Source organism: Hippoglossus stenolepis, chromosome 21 (assembly GCF_022539355.2).
Source record: "Hippoglossus stenolepis isolate QCI-W04-F060 chromosome 21, HSTE1.2, whole genome shotgun sequence".
In the NCBI taxonomy this organism is placed as follows: Eukaryota; Metazoa; Chordata; class Actinopteri; order Pleuronectiformes; family Pleuronectidae; genus Hippoglossus; species Hippoglossus stenolepis.
The window spans coordinates 11,463,412-11,476,211 of NC_061503.1; the positions used below are offsets into that span (position 1 = coordinate 11,463,412).

A 12,800-nucleotide genomic window follows, 5' to 3' on the forward strand; every position below is an offset into this window, starting at 1 on the left:
CCTGCCCTCGCCCCACAAAAACAAATGACATCAGAGTAGCTGCCAATCAGCTGACGGAGAGAATACACCCCAGCTTTCTTTTCCTTTTTTTCCTTCCTGACATTTTTCCACTATGAGAAATCCCCTCACTGCAATGGCACCTTGGATTCTTGGATTCTCACATAACTTGCGTAAGGTTTTAAATGTCAATGTCATTCTTCACTATAACCTTGAACGGTACAGATGTTGTATTCGTCATGTAAAAAAATCTCCTCTCAAAGTGATTCTCCAAAGACAATTACAGGGGTTCAAATGAGTGACTCTAATGAACATAATTAGACGCTGCTCCAGTGACGAGGCTTAAACCGTCTCAAACAGCAGTGCTACAGGCGATCCACCATGCCCTTATTATACTGGTATCACTATTATAACCGGTATCATTGCCTGTGGTTAGCGCAAACAATGTTGTGATTCTATGGACGACACATGTATACCTTCAATATCAGATTCCAGATGACAGATCCCTGAGCAGCGATCGTCCAATCACGGTAAAGCATCTGTAACGAGATACTGTGGGCATGAGAGGCTTTAGATTTGACCACGTGTTGAAGCTCTGCTAATAAATCTGTAGTTAAGGTGTCATCTTTGAGTGTTTCAAATGTCACTTAGTCGAGTGCATACCGCCGCAAAGGCCCGGCAGTCCGCTTAAGCGCAATCAAGCTGCACCAAAGTGCAACACACTCATGGATATCAGCTCCCTAAATGTCTGCTTTTTTAAAATCAAGATCCATGAATTATTCCCTGTGAAATAAGTGAAAATGTTGAAAAATCACTAATCTCACCATGTCAGCTCGTCAAGTCATGTGCTGGATAGATAAATGAACTTGACTAGTAAGAGGTTGGGCCACAATGAGCCACCAGAGCAGCTTCAGTGCAGCTTGACACAAGTATCTGTAACTCCACATGGTGATGGAAAGTCCAAAAGCTGGAAATTTTCCAATGGTTTAAATTAGTGACAGCAAAGTACAAAATACTTAAAGCACAGTTTTCAAATGAGGGTCGTTTCAGTAAAACGCTGAGCTCCATATCAACCAGGAAAGAAAAAACATGAAAAAGTGGGACATTATAATTCGCTGGATCACTTCAGAGAATTCCAGGTCTATCTGGGGGGGGAGCATGATAAAAAAAGAGCGAAAATAAGTGCTCAACAAAGCAAAAAGGTTTGGATTCTTCTTTGGATGATAACAGTGTTTTATTCCCCTTAAACCTCATTTTCGTCCTTGTATTGCAGGAGTGCAACTAACAATTGCTTCCCCTTTTCTATTCTTATTTGTCCTATTAATCAATTATTTGTTAATTGTTTGTTATTTCAATCAACCGTCATTTAAACTGTGTGACAAGGTACGATATGATCAGGGCAAATATTGCAAATAAATATCAGGAAAAGCAGCTTATGCAGGATTTTCCCCTCTTCTGCATAACTGTAGAATTCACTCCCTCTTTTACCTAAATAAATAAGTTCAGAGCGCAAATACAAGGCTGCTGGCACACCCACCAAGACAAACACTACATGCTTCCAGAGAAAGGATGGCAGACGCAGGCGCCCCCTGTCACCATCACACCCAGCAGGATCTGAAGGAAGCCTAATTGGACACATGCAAATGAAAGATGTGTTAAAAATTCCTCTTCATCGTGGGGGGATGTATTTTGGCACCAGCGAGCAACCACAGCTCCCTGTGTTTCGAGTCTCCCAGTTGTGCTTGTGGTGGTAGTTTGGACTGAAACACACCCACCCACCCCCCTTCTCCTATCCTCCATCGCTTACACCCACCCCCCAACACACACAACGTATTTCGACAATAACCAATTACAGGCGCAGGGATGCAGGGTGAAACGTTTGGCCTGGAGCACGTTGGCTTCTTATATCAGACACCACACAGATACGACAGTAACAACATGGGTGGGGAGGCTATAAAAACCAACCCTCCGATTCACCTCTCCCATCTTTTTTGGAACTCGTGGAAAAATGACACCCGTGGTGGCAGCTAGTAATATCAAGCTACCGCCGACAGACTAATGAAAACAATCAAGCAGAGCCGTGGGAGTTCTGGCTGTGTGAAAGTGCACGGGGCGGAAGGACCGACTGCTCCTCCGCTGCAGACACACCAGAGGAACACCGAGCTGCTCCGAGTGAAGATGAATTAAACTTGTCTACGCTAATCAGTTGGGTTTTTTTTGCAATGAGACTTAAGGCATCTCCCTGGCTAACTAAGTGGCGAAGTAGTCCCCCTGCTGTGGAGCAGCTGCTGGATGTGATCGCACATGAATTAGTAGCAGTGCAGAGCCTTTTTTAATTTATATATCATCAGCCTGTTTGGACAGGCTCAGAGCGTTGTGTCCACGTGTTGGATTTAGAGTTAAATGTCGCCTCAAATCAAATGCAACACCACAGCAACCAGAAAGCAGGTCCCTGACTGGAGACAAAAATCCCTCTAAAAGAGCCAGCAGCCGTATGGCGTCCACTATCTGCCTCCTCATCTTCAACTGGCTCATCCCCAGCAGTCATAAAAGACTGCAAATGAGGAAGTGTCTCTGTGTGTTCGCGGAGCAAGGCGTTTTCCCCCTCCAGGGAACGCAGATCTGATGATCAAACCCTTTCCTGTCTCCTTGTTGAGCCCCTCTGTGCAGCAAGCAGAGGACGATCTTTCAGTCTGTCAGGTCAGTCGTGTGTCACACTCCACTGCCCACCAGCTTTGATAAAAAAAACGGCCTAAATATACAGCCCAGGGAGGCTGCACTCGCAAAGTTAAACAAGGAAATGCGCAACAAAATTACCGACAAATTCCATATGTACGATTGCCCACGCGCATTTTAGGAAGCCCGATTCGGTGCAGCGGCACAGCACGGCCAGGTGATGGTGAATACAATGCATCGCACTTGTTTGACTATGTCCTAGATGTTTACGCAGAGCAGGATTGATTGGGATTGTGATTTATAAATGAGAACAACACAGATATACACAATGAGGCCAATCCAGCGCGGTTGTTTTCTGAAGCACCACACTAATTTCCGGCAGAATAACAAATCAGTCATTGTGCAAAGACGCGGCGCATGGAGGAGCCCCATGGGGGACGCACACTCCCAGAGTTAAAAATACATATCCCATAATGTATATTTGTTTTCTTTTTTGTGCTCCAGATGCGGAGAGAGTGAAAGCGCGGAGGAAGAGGGGTTTGAACAATTCATAGTTCACCATAATAGACGTTTGTGTGAAGAGCCACCCACTGACTGGGCTGGGCCTACAAAGAGAAACTGTGATACTCAGACACGGGACACATTATTATTATGATCGCACTGATCTCTAAACGGCTTTGCCTCCATGTCTTGGTTCTCTGAGAGCAGCAGAGGAAACGCTCAGGGTTTTGCGATGGCTGCCTGTGATCTCTGCTCCTTGTTATCCAGCACAAAACCGTCTCTCTGTGCGAGGTGCAGCGAAACAAGGAGGCTCTGAGGATGAGTGGGCGGATAAAGGACAAATAAGGCTGTTAACACATGTTTATATCATTTTATCATAGACAGCACTATATCCCCAGAAAATATTAACGGCAGCACCAGAGTGAAATCACATCTACATTTTGGAATGAGTCTACTTTTAAACCACGGTGGAATTATACCACTTATGGTCTAAAGAATTTCACATCAACAGGTCATAAAAGTTTTAAGTAGAGCTAAATTATGACTAAATTAACCTATAGGTCAAATGGTGTATAATTGATCGGACACTATGGTCGATAAAAGGGTGGAGTGGGAATTTTTCTAATCTGTTGTTAGAGAAAACAATGAGGCTAATTAATAATAATCATCATTTACAATAAATTATGTAATTTTGCCCTAAAGGGGAAAAAGACGTGAAGGAGGGATCATCCACCCTCTCAGAAACACATGAATGGTAAAACGCTGCCTGGTAGGTATTGTTATCCGGTTATGAATCAAGCTTCGGTTTAAAAAAAAGAGCCTTTTATGTCTGAATCCGTGCAGGCATCATAGCAGACTCTAATTATGATAAACAAATGTCCCATCATTGTAAGCGCATTGTGGATCTGGCATTGTCTCTGGCTGAGCACAACAAAAAGGCTTTGGCAGTGTTTGGACTAGTGTTACTGTCAACACGGCGCTTTCCCAGTGGGGAAACGTATTGTGCGACCACATGCTGCAATGATGAGCAACATACAGTGCAGTGGGATTGTGTTAATATGCATGGAAACCTTCCACATTAAAAAAAAAAGTATGGCTAGAGAGTTATGAGCTCCAAAGTGGAAATGTTTCACAGCACTTATCGATTAAATCTCCATAGCTGGAGGTCAGAGACATAGTGGTATTCATTTTCTTATTAAATACCAGGCTTGTTATATTCTGCACTTTTGTTTTATCATTAATGATTTCTCACACTGATAGAGCCCGACCATATCGCCTTTTGGGGGCTGATGACGATGATTCCTAAGATGTTGGAATCAAAATCATGCTTGATATTTTACAGTTAAACCATCAACTATGAACAAAAAGAAAACACTTAATACAACCAAATACATTTGTATATACATTACATACATTTGTTTGTTAAATTTAAGCAAAAATGTCATCTTTTTCCATAAAACAAACCTTTTCATATCGGCAAGCATAAACACAGACGCCAATATGTCTGAACAAAAAGATCCCCTCGATTCCTCCAATAGTTGACGTCAAAATGGACATTTAATAATCGTTGAATTTATAAGTCAAAATATATATATATATTAATAATACAACAGCCCTTTGTACTCAACCTGTATTTATTTCTATTGGCCTTTTACCATCTCTAGTTCTTGTCTCAGTGGGGGGTTAGCAGTAATGCAGGCGTTGTACCGCAACTATGTGGTGAAGCGGGAGCTGAACCGCAAAGCAAAACTTTCGATCTACCTGTCGGTCTACGTTCCGACGATCATCTACTCTCATGAGCTTTGGGTAGTGACCGAAAGAACAAGATCGCAAGTAATAAAAAAGGGCTTTTCTCTGACGGGGGGTTCAGCTGGGCCTCGGGGATTGGTTGAGGAGTTTGGCGATCCAGAGGGAGCTCGGACTAGAGCCGCCGCTCCAGACGATATGAGTGTTGAATTTTATTTAAACCGTATCATCTCTGTTTTGTTTTTTTCCCCACACACAGTGATGTAAAACCCTCGCACAGCAGCTGAATTTACATCCTTCCACATTGACAGGAACTCAATAGCATGAAGCATGTTCAAGGTTCCTCCCCTCATCTGATTTCCAACATGCTGAATGATCCACTCCGCCTTTAACCTTGGTGGCTTATATCACCCGGGACAGCTCTGATTATCATCTCATACATTAGTGCTTTGTGGTGCTTGCCTGAGTCTTACATGGCTGCCATCAGCAGGCAGAGCATGTCAGCTGAGCCCTGACTGTCGGCTCAGTGCTGCATCCTACTACACTTGTTTAGACACAGTTCATCACAGAGGAAAAAACACTATGAGGCTTTTAAGAAGTTAAAAGGATCTTGTACCACAAACGCAACACCACATCCTTTCCAGCTCCACACAGAAAAGTGACAACCCAGACATTGAATTAATTATTGTCCCCCTCAGTGCTTTATAGTGTTTAGAATGTTTACTGCATGTTGTCTAATATCTTTAAACAGCATCATATTACTGGAGACACTGAAAAATAAATATCGGACGACTGACGTGATCATCACAAAACAAGTCCCAGTGTTGCAGCCTTGAAAGAATGAATAGGAAATGCGGCTGCTTTAGTCAGCATCCATTATTCATTAAGCACTGTACTCGTCCATGTCAACAACCTCAGTAGTGAGACAGTCAAACATTATTGTCTCTTTCGCCCTCTCACACACACACACACACATGCACGTCTCTCAATAGTTGTGAGGACACACATTGAGATAAGCCATTCCCTAGGCCCTTACCCTAACATTAACCATCCGAAGTAAATGCCTAAACCTAACCCTAAAAACAAGTCTTAACCCTCAAACAGTCCAATCGAAAAAGAGAGGACCGGTCAAAATGTCCTCACTCCGTAGGGTCTTTGCTTAAAATGGTCCTCAGAAGGATATAAGTACACCACGCACACACACACACGCACGCAGGCACGCACACGGCACCAACATCTACATAAACCTCTTTCACACCAACATTAGTGGGTATATACGCCGTGTTTTTTAAACGCAGGTAAATCTGGCACAATAAAAAAAGAAAGAAGTACAAAAAAAGCCAGATGCTTGTTAGTGGGTTTTTGACCAGTATAAAGGGGGCTAAACATCTGGCCTGCAATGGGAATAGATACAATCTGCATTCAGGTAAAATGACTCTGCAGTGGACACTGGCTTTTATCGTCTCCGGCTCCGATCGGCAGTGATGGAAACGTGACACCCGGGTGGAGGCTTCTTTACTTTCTAGATGCTGGCTGCATTGAACTTGGTGGCGTTGGAGCATAAATAGCCATGAACATTTGTGTAGAGAACAATCAATTGTCTTTATAACGGGAGTACTTGCGTTAAGAAAACTTGCATATACATGTATACAGTGCTCCAGCAATGAGGGGACATAATCACTTCTCTATCTACAAGCACCATCGCAGCGTGGGACACCGCCTGCTGCTTTTGGAATCAATCAAAAGCCACTTTACATGTTTTTGTGCGAGTGAGAACATTTCAGTAGTTCAGTGCTGTTTTAGAGGCAAAACACAGTTCAGAAACATCGGTTTCACACTTCATCTTTAAACTCCAGAGACGTTATACATTATCAAAAACATCAAGCTATCGAGGAATGTGTGGGTGTGATTTGCAAGGTGCATATAAAAAAGGAAACTTCCTCTCAGATCCAAACTCAGATCAAACAGCGAGCCCTCAAAAGAAATCCACAGCAGCAGAAATCTTTTTACTTCCTGGCTGTCAAACACACATTAACCATATTCTCAGCCCCTGGCTTCCCCTTTGTTTCCCGCAGCAAAACCTAATATTTGTTTTTCCAGAGTCATTCATTGAGATTAAATAACAAAAAGAAAAAAAAAAAGGTGGACTGAAACATGTTTTAAAGCCATGAGCTGGATTTGTTTGCTTGCACTTCAGTTAAAATCAGGCCACGTCGCGAGGGGAGTTAAGCTTTTCTGGGCTCCACCCCTGCTGTCCCCGAGCAGGTCAACAAATTGGGCTGCCATATTTCAGCCTGAAAAAAAACGACGGCTCAATTCCATACAGGTTTTTATGTTCAAAAATCAAAGCTGTCAACACGCAACAGCAGCTGACGCTAGATGTCAAGTATGGAGAGGTTGTGATTCCAAAACAAGTTCTCCTTTTCTCCTGCTACCACGCAGACAATAACGTGTCTGGTTTCTTTTCCTCCTCGGACACTCGTAAAAACAACTGCGAGGTCACCGGCTCAATTTCCAGAAACTTGTCTTCTAAAGGGCTTTGTGGTGTACTTTGTAATGTGCTCATGTAGCGTCTGACAGAAACACAATAGAGAAACTATGCGTTGCCTGGAGGCAGGGAATACACCCATATTACCACTGGGAAGCCGTTGCCTTGGATATATTCTCTGATTCAAACCAGGAGGGCTTAGCCTCATGGTTCCCAGCCTGGAGACAGGGAACTCCTGGAAGGTCCTAGCGTAAATCTGATGATTACAATGACACAAAAATATTTCTGTTGCACAAAGTCGTGTTTATTAGCTACAATATTTCTTGACAGTAAAAAGAAATGCTAATGTTTATCAGAGGTATTAAATTATCAGCATGGGAATCCCACTATTGGCCGCTTCTACGTTTAAATAACTGACATTTGCAGCGAACTCCCAGTGCAGCTCCACTTGAACTCAACCCGAGAAGGAATCTAATCAGCCAGAATAATTGTCAATACATGCGTGGGTGTGCAGCACAGCCTTGACTTTCTCTCTTGCTTTGCACTTGTCTTGCAAAGTAATGGACACATTCACCTCTTCAAAAAAGTGGGTCGCTTAATTGTTTGGCCTAAATAAATCATCTTAACATTCAATAGAGCGCATTCCTCCGCCAAGGCCCAACTGTCGCCTTCAATTCCACCAAGATGCAACAAATTGCTCAAACTTATATTTCAGCTATGCCTGATTTTTATTTTCATCCAAGATCTGTGGATCATTTCCTCTGAAATTTGTGAAAATGTAAAAAAAACAAACAGCCTATCTCGCAATGTCAAAGTGATAAAGAATAATCCTGGGGTCCTTTCTCGGATCATGTCCCATCCTCACAAGAAGTTTGGAAGAAATTTGCTCTGACAAAGAAGCAGACGGTGCGAAAAAACATAACCTCTGGAGTTAATGAATGATAAATGCTCCTGTCTAAATGCCCAAATACTCAATTTACTATGAAGTGACAGCAAGAAAAACAACTGATTAAAATTTCAAACTAATCACTGCAGATCTGTGTGATTACTCAGTCGCTATAACAAATATTAGGACAGACAGGTCAGGTGTTCCTTTAGGGATTTTAATGATAGCACTATTAAGGAGTGACAGGAACGACAGATTTAATTTGGACTTCTCCCACAAACGATTATCTCTCTCTCTCTCTCTCGTGTCTCATGTGCTCGGCCTCGCCGCTATCTCAGAGGAACTCACAATGCCTCCATTGAACAGATGGTGGATGAGTTCTGACGCATCTGGAGCGAGGGAGAACCTTGATCTCTGTCCAGCTGTTTCAGTGCCGCAGTGGTCCGGCCGAGTCTTAAGCACAGCTCCATAGTAAACAAACACAAATCTGCCCGGCTTCAGCTTGCACATGTTTCAATCTCAAGCCAGAGCAGTGTCTCCCTTCAGCAGCAGCAGCAGCAGCACAGTGTTGGTCCTGAGTGTAACACAGATCAGATGGTGAGAGGGCGTGTGTGTGTGTGCGTGTGTGTGTGTGTGGAGAATTACAGGCAGGGCCGCAGGTAGCAGTTTGCACAGCTGCACACAATCCTCACAGCAGCCATGTGTTTTACGGGGCCTCCCCTTGATGGGAGACACACCCGCTCTGTGTCACCGAGGTCCCACCTCTGGCGAAGCCCGGGTGAGGCTTCCGGCTCTCGCAAAAAGTCCTCCAGGCAGGAAGCAATACCCCGTGTTCACATGATCTGTTTCTGCTTTCCACGGTTTTGCTCTCACTGTTGCGACTCTGGCACAGTTTTCAAACACGGCGCACACTTCCCCCCCCACCACACTCTCCCCCTGCTCGTTACTTTGTCGCACTTTGAGTTTCTAATCAAGTTTCCTGCTAAATTCTTATCTCCTCACTCTGCATGTTTTTATCATTACTAAATCATTTCAGCACGATGCCAAAATCAGAAGGCAAGCTGCAGGGTTTGCATTCTGTAGCACTAGCCGCAAGCACAAACAAGCCTATGGTTGCAACACAGTGCAGCTAAATATGCTGTTGCAAGCTTCGACGAGGGCAAACATGAAAAATAACATGCGCTGTTTGCATGAAAAGGAGGATCTAACTATTTCCGTGCCTAATTCACGAGCCCCTCTTCAAGAGGGCCCACACCCCGTCTCTGCCGGCAAATATCTGACAAGTTCAGGGTCAAGTCGGGCACATCCCCGATAGTTTTGACTGTAGAGCAATTAGTTCCTTCTCCGCCTGTTTGAGGAATAAAGCGTACCTAGAAGCAGAGTGCAATTAATGTGGTCGCAGCCTCAGAGACGGCGCGGCACAGCGTGGAGTCTCAAAGTTAAGAGTCGGGGGTGTTTCCGAGAGCCAGAGAGAGAGAGAGAGAGAGAGAGAGAGAGAGAGAGGTGGCAGATAGACGGAGTGTGGGCAAACTGCAGGGATTAAATCCGTGACTGGCAATTTGAGGTTAACTCAGCGCTCTCCACCTCACTGTGGATTTCATTAATCACCGCATCTGCTCATTTTGCACAGCGCGCCCACGCTCACATAGCACGCGCTTCGCACGCATTCCTGTACGCCAGTTTTAACCGTCCTAAAAAACTGGAGGACAACATCTTGGCAGTGTGTCAAACAGCAGTTCACTGTAGGTTGGAAGGAGCCACTGCAACTATGGAACCTGTTGACAATTTGCTCAATTTCTTAAAGAGAATTACACACTAGTACAATCAACCTGTTCACAATTAATTCTTTGACGAGTGCTGTGCTTGTTCTAAATGCTGTTTCCTTCGTCTGTGGTGATGCGGGTTGCATCCTTATTTCTAAAACCGTAAAAGTGACCTGCAGATATGTGAGCCACACACAGACAGACATTTCTGGAATTAGAAATATGTTATTGTACATGACGTCAGTTTGATTATGACGGAGATTCAGTTCACACTAGTGCGGGTTACTTCTTTTTCTCAGCGAGCACACACACAACAGAGTTCAGACAGGAATAGAAAAGAGATAAAGAAAACAAATCAATCACCAGTTTAATGTTATTGCTTCCTGTGATTCGTCCTGGAAAACTCTTGACTGTTTATTTCAGTGCATCCTCGTTAGCTTCTGACAAGAATCGTCCTTCCTGAGGTCCGTTCAGTGGAGTGGAATCGAAACCCAGAATTAAAAGTCAATGACAGACAGACTTAAAAATTGAAATAGACGAAAAGACAAATACTCAGGTAAAGTAGAATCACAGGGAAGGACGTAGCACGTGGCTGCTAAATAACTCACACTGGGTTAAATGAAGCCACATGTGTGATGATAAAGCTTGAAAACGCAGGGGAAAATGGAGACGTTATAGTTGATAACTTTGTTGCTGATTGTCGGCTCAAGTCTGGTGAATAAAACGTCGGTCTTGGGGCGCAGGAAAATGACAGCCGACTGGTTTTTGACTCGTCTGCCCCGACAAATTGAGGTGAGCTGAAAAGAGGTCAGGTGACACTGAGAGAGTGGCCTTTGCAATGAAAGGAGCGGAATGAGTCAGTGTCTAGTTAAACAAAAAAGGAAGTCACGCCAACTTATTTGGTAAAAAAAATGTTGTAATGATGGCACCACACGGACAGTGACGGATTTATCTCACATCCCTGTTAGAAATTGTAGAACAGAAAGTATTTCACTTTCTTCAACATTGTGAGCGTTTTTCTTATATTTTCACAGGTTTCCCAGATACTAATTCATGGATCCTGATTACAAAAATGTTAAGGGAACTGAGCTATTTGGTGCAGCTTGTTTTTAGGGAACTGTTTGTCCTTGGCATATATGGACTCTACTGAGTGCCATAGTTCCTTTCTTTGCCCGGAGGGACACAAGTTGAACTTTCCAAGTAAAAAAAACAACCTATTTTTCTTATTCATTCATTCTACAACACATGTGCTATGTTGTCAGGTTGACTGCGAGATTCAGTCAAAGTTTAGAGATGTTTCACTGACATGAGTGAACTTTGATCTTTCTCCAGCCCAAAGTACAGTGACAGCAGAGCATTTTAAAACCCAGAAACTGTAAATATGAGTCCTATAAGAGGAAAGCAATGAAAGGGAAAGTGACAGCAAGAGCATGCAGAGTTATTTGCACTAAGAATGATGTTTAATACGTTTTCCGCTGTCAGAGTCCGTTCTTTAGTGAAAGGTCAGCGGAGCATAATGCCAGTGGTGTCTTGGCTCATTTAACTTTTCGTGTCCATCTCAGATTAGACACAAGTCACACTTCCTATTTCCCTTAACCCAGCACTTAGCTGTAAAGACAACCTGCTGCAGGGACGCTGATCTGTTGCTGACCCTGACCTCTGACCTTCCCTGGGAAACAACCTTCCCCATGTTGTATTACTGTCATGTCCGGTGATTGCTCCATTTCAAAACAAGTCAAAACTCAAGACCCAACTCAGAAACCCTGGAGAGGAATTCTGCGACCAGCCTGAGCAGATCCATCTCTGACATCTGGAGCAGAGGGAGTTCTGCTCACCGACATGTTGAAACCAGCTCAACCACAAAGCAACCAGCATCCAGAATATGAAGAACGTGATCGATGATCGTGTGGAGATGAACTGGACAGAGAAGATAGAGAAGATAGAGGAGCAGGAGGAGGAATAACGCGCAGAGGAGGAGACGGGGACAGAAACTCCAAAACGCGTGTTCCATTAACCCACATTTGACGCACAGGGGTCGACTCCAGTCAGGTTGTCGTAAAAAAAATAAATTCAAACGCAAGATCGTGGGTCGGTGCCACGTGAGAGCGGGACGCGCACCTGAAATGGACGTTTTCCCACCGGAGACGAACGACCGTGACGCGCAGGTAGCACGGCGTCCGGCTGCGCGTGAACCCCCCCTGAGGTTTGAATTAAAAACCTTTTCCCACTCGTGAAATAAGTGTCAACGGGCGAAATGCGTCACGGGGAAATAAAGTGATCACTCACCTTGGGAGGCGTCGACGGTAAAGTCCAAAGCGCAGGACGGTGTTTGGAGAAGGCGAGGCGATGCTCCGGCGCTGCCGCCTGTCACCGGAGAGGAGGAGGAGTCAGTGTTTACTCCAACACATCAGCTGCTGCCTGGCTGACAGCTCTCAGGCGAGGGGAGGGCGCCACCGCCTGGACGCGAGGCGAGTCGCAACGTATCGCCACTTTAAGGACACACCGAGGATTAAAGGACTTGTGTGTCAGAAAAACGTGTCCATGCGGTTTGTCTTCAGCTCGACTCGGACGGTGGCCGAGAGAGCTCAACAAAAAAAACAAAAAAACACGTGCAAATTAAGAAAACAACTTGCAAATTAAGAAAACAACAAAAGAAGATTTCTGAACGCGACACGCTGCAAATTAAGAAAACGACAACAGGAATGTTTCCAGGGGACCCCAAAAAAGTGATGAACCTGTTCTG

At 44.2% G+C, this 12,800-nt stretch overlaps 1 protein-coding gene across 4 annotated transcripts in view; it reads right to left on the minus strand.

Moving 5' to 3' along the window:
- LOC118100501 (receptor-type tyrosine-protein phosphatase epsilon) overlaps positions 1 to 12,478 on the minus strand; it is a 50,019-nt gene extending 37,541 nt beyond the window's left edge. For 2 of the 4 annotated variants that reach the window (XM_035145695.2, XM_035145694.2), the window contains exon 1: positions 12,344 to 12,478. The gene's annotated coding sequence lies outside the window, so the exon portion shown is untranslated. The remainder of the gene's footprint in view (positions 1 to 12,343) is intronic. The other 2 variants (XM_035145697.2, XM_035145696.2) reach the window with 1 other exon arrangement.
- Positions 12,479 to 12,800: the final 322 nt, after the last annotated feature.